Source organism: Malus domestica, chromosome 03 (genome assembly GCF_042453785.1).
Source record: "Malus domestica chromosome 03, GDT2T_hap1".
Classification (NCBI taxonomy): domain Eukaryota; kingdom Viridiplantae; phylum Streptophyta; class Magnoliopsida; order Rosales; family Rosaceae; genus Malus; species Malus domestica.
The window spans coordinates 1,518,158-1,522,192 of record NC_091663.1 but is presented as its reverse complement, the minus strand read 5'-3'; the positions used below and the strand labels follow the sequence as shown (position 1 = coordinate 1,522,192).

Here is a 4,035-nt window from a genome sequence, read left to right as displayed (position 1 = left end):
TGAAATCAACTTTTATACCAAGTTGAATATCAAAGTGCACAACAAACAAACAAACAATGTAACTATAAACTAATATGATTTTATTAACATAAAGAAGGATTGCCATGATGACTTTATAATCTAAGAGACTACAGTGTGTCTAACTTATTCTTCAGAGACACGAAACATTATATTTATAGAGAACAAACCTAACATTAATAGTAACATGCTAGGCCCAAACTAAACTTATAAGAAAACCAAAACAATATAATACATAAAATACTAATATTTTCCAACACAATTCATGTGATTCAATTTTAAATTCATTTATTTATGTTCCAATAAACACAACTTAAAAATCAGAAGGAATAAAATGAAGAGGAAATGTTTTAGGGAATTGAGATTACAAGGTGCATGGGGTGTGGGTGGAAGAGAACAATTTGCTTTTGTTTTTTCTCAGTCGTTATATGACATTTTACAGGAGGCTAAATTGGTAATTAAAAGTTTTAATAAACTATGGGTGTAGAAATAAGACATTGGGGGTGAGGACAGCAGCTTTTAAAAAAAAAAATCTAAAAAGCAAAAGACTAAAACATCCTGTTCTCCATTAGAAACACTCGGCCAAATCACGTGCATGTTGACAGTTTTTACACCATATATATATGAACACAGGAGGTACTTCTGACTTCTCGAAAAGTATACGGCCAAACTTTTCTTGAACGTAATATTATCCTTTGGAGATTCAATCGCATTAAAAACTACTATTAAACCAATAAATTAAAGGAAACTTCAACGAAAAGTTCATAGTATTGTTCATTTTAACGAAAAACCATATTTTTACTCCAAAAAATCAATCATGATATTATTCACTACAACACATTTTTGTCATTTTTGTTAAAACTCAAAGTTTTCAAATCTTTTTCATTAGTTTTCCATAAATTAAAAACTTAATTTATAAACTTAGGTGTGGAGGGCTGCAAGGGCGGAGCTAGGATTTTTTTCATGGGTTGGGCTAGTGAAAATAGTACCATAAAATCATATGTTTAATTTTTTTTTGCTTATATAAAATTATATAATAATCAATATAGAAGAACAACAATATAATATGAACTATTATCAAAATCATAACCCTAACCGATAAATTCAAGGACCATATGACACACCCCGTCCCGAAGGAGGGTATGATGGCCGTCACGTGAGAGTGACGTAACCATTTACACAGTTCGGAAGCTTTAAAGATACAATTACTAAGATATAACACCCGAGGGTGAATCCTACTTTTGTGAATTTTGTCAGAACACCGTTGGATTCCTCGTGGCCACCAAAGCTCTGCTAACTTGAACCTGGAGGGGCGCAAAACAAAATTGAGTGGGTCAGTAAAACAAAGTTTTTCGAAAACTTTTCATTTAAAACATTTCTAACCCCTCGCCGTAAAACCTGTATACTTTCCCAGAAAATAACATATATATAAACATATATATAGGCAACAATCTCAAATCACAATCCTTTAACACTTTTCAGAAAAATATGCCATGACAAGTGTCAAAAACATAATCAGAATGCATCAATATCAATCAGGTGAAATAATAAGTCAACCGGAGACCCTACAATGGTCCTGTACGGCTGATTCTAAAGCTCAACATCCAATCCAACCGGAGTCACCTCGGTGACTTGTACGGTCTAACTCTGCACGTCACTCGGAACTACATAAGGTAGTCTGTACGATGACAGGTGTATAAATACGCTCTAGTGCTTCTCACATCAATCATCAGCGCGCATACCTAAGGTCACCCACCAGTCGGAACCCCTCTAATGGTCTGTACGACTGGCATGTCGGAACCCTCACATGGTCTGTACGACATCCACCTACTTGGATCCAAGGCGAGCGTGCGGTGTGGTGAATAACAATATAAGCACTATCACCTAGGTGCAGGTCATGAGCTTTTCAATGCAATTCATGTAAAATAACTCATCTGAATAATAATAAAACTCACCGGTGCGTCCACCGCACCAACTCACATATGTATACGCATCAATTATCAATTCATATAACTCATATCATCCATATCATTCATTTTATGCATGTATGGCATTTTAGAAACATACTTTCATTAAAACTCAATTTCTGGGAAAATTCATAGTATATAGGTATAAATAGAAAATATTGCCCACTCACCTGGAGTTCGCCCAACAACTCCCTAGCACCACACATCAAGGCGTCATGACGATCGGCGCCTATAACAATAATCAAATCCAACCTCAGAATTCATATCGATAGAATATATAACTTATATAAAACACGTCACTACATAGTTCGATTCGGAAGATCTGCAACTCAGATTTCCAATCCATAACTTCTAGAGGTCCACCATAAATCTCTAGAACAACATCCTAAAATTTCCTTACCATCCAACGGTCAGATTTCCGTCACTTGTCAAAACCAAGTGACGGTTAACATTCTAATTTATGAACTTACAACTCCAATTCCGGAAAATCCGTAAATCGGATTCCCGATCCGTAAGTTCCTATAATCCTCAAATATTACGTATTACAATGTATCAAAGTTTGGTGACGATCCAACGGTCGGATCGTCAATTCACATTTTCACCTAACCACGAATCGAAACGAACTTAGATTCAATTACTCAATTTACGTCCATCAATTATCAAAACTGAACCTAGAACCTTAAACACATGCTAGGAATGACATTGGCTGGCCACTGGCCACGCGCCGCCGCACGGGCCGCCGCGGGTGGCGGTTGGCCGCCCCGGCTCGCCGGAAAATCCAACTATTTCCAAAAATTCTCAAAAAATACAGAATTGAAGATCTCAATGAGTAGAGCAACTTTCATACCTGTTACCAAGACCAATTTGGCCTGGAAGAGCTCCAATTTCACAAAAATCCGTGCGGACCCTAGAATTGGGTGAGTTCCAATTCGACCTCCAAACTTGTTCCAACGCCTCTACTACTTCTTGGGCTTTGTTCTAGGCCTCAAGGGGAAGCTATGGGTAGTGGCAATTGGAAGAAATCGCTTCGGGATTGGGTGATTCGAAGCAAAAGCCGCCGCACCCCTCCTTGCGGTTTTCTCCATTTTAAAAGCCAAATCTCTCCAAATTTGAGATGAAATAGATAGAGGAAGGCTCCTAGAGTGTTTTCCATGAAGTTTCTTGAAGCAATTCGCCGGAAAAATGGGTGAAAATCGTCGGAAATAAGCATGGGTGCCGACGGGTCAAAAACGGGTCAAGGGGGGATCCGGCCGATCCCCCGCGCCACTCTCTCCCTCCTTTCCTCCTGTCCTCTGTTCCGATTGGCCGGTTTCTCTCTCTCTCCCTCCCTCCCTCCTGATCCATTCTTCTCTCTTTTCCCGATTGGGCATTTCTGCCCAATCTCTTTCCTCTGTTTCTTCTTCCTCCACGCACACACACAAAAAAACATTCTTTCTCTCATCCCAGCCATCCATTTAATTTTCATTAAATCTGGGCCGTCCATTTTTTTATAAAAGAAATTCCAAATTTTTACATTAATTATAATTCTTAAAATGCCCAAATTTCAAACGTTAATAACTTTTTCGATATAACTCCAAATCATGAACCGTCTGCGCCCACGGGTCCGTAGCGACGAGTACTACGATGATATGCCAAGAAAACAAATCTTAGATGACACGACACAACGATTAACCTCGAATAATGCGCGTGCCTCCAAGGGTATTTTTGTAAAATCCTTTATTAAAACTTTAAAAACTCTTAAGATTAGGGACGGGCTGTCACACCATATAAATAATTAACCTACTAATTAAATCAAGAATAAGTAAACAAATAGATTAAGAACGTACAAAAGTGACATTCATTTGAAAATCGCAATGGAAAGTAAGGAATTGCAGAGATAGGGATTTAATTGTGGATTTAAAGAAATTATTTTTCTTTTCTTGAGTAAGAAGCACAGAGGCTAAATTACATAGGGTAAATGATATTTTTCTTTAAAGAATAGGATAAAGAGGGACTAGAGATAGAACTAATTTATAATTTTTAGCATAAAACGTATTATTTACTACCTATC

The 4,035-nt window shown here is 37.4% G+C and overlaps 1 long non-coding RNA gene across 1 annotated transcript; it reads right to left on the bottom strand.

The window, feature by feature from the left end:
- Positions 1–1,064: 1,064 nt before the first annotated feature.
- On the bottom strand, positions 1,065–3,385 carry LOC139194154 (uncharacterized). The gene is made up of 3 exons (XR_011578929.1): positions 2,833–3,385; positions 2,156–2,214; positions 1,065–1,322 (listed from the first exon to the last, which is right to left on the bottom strand). It is a non-coding gene; the product is annotated as an uncharacterized lncRNA (long non-coding RNA).
- Between the last annotated feature and the right edge of the window lie 650 nt (positions 3,386–4,035).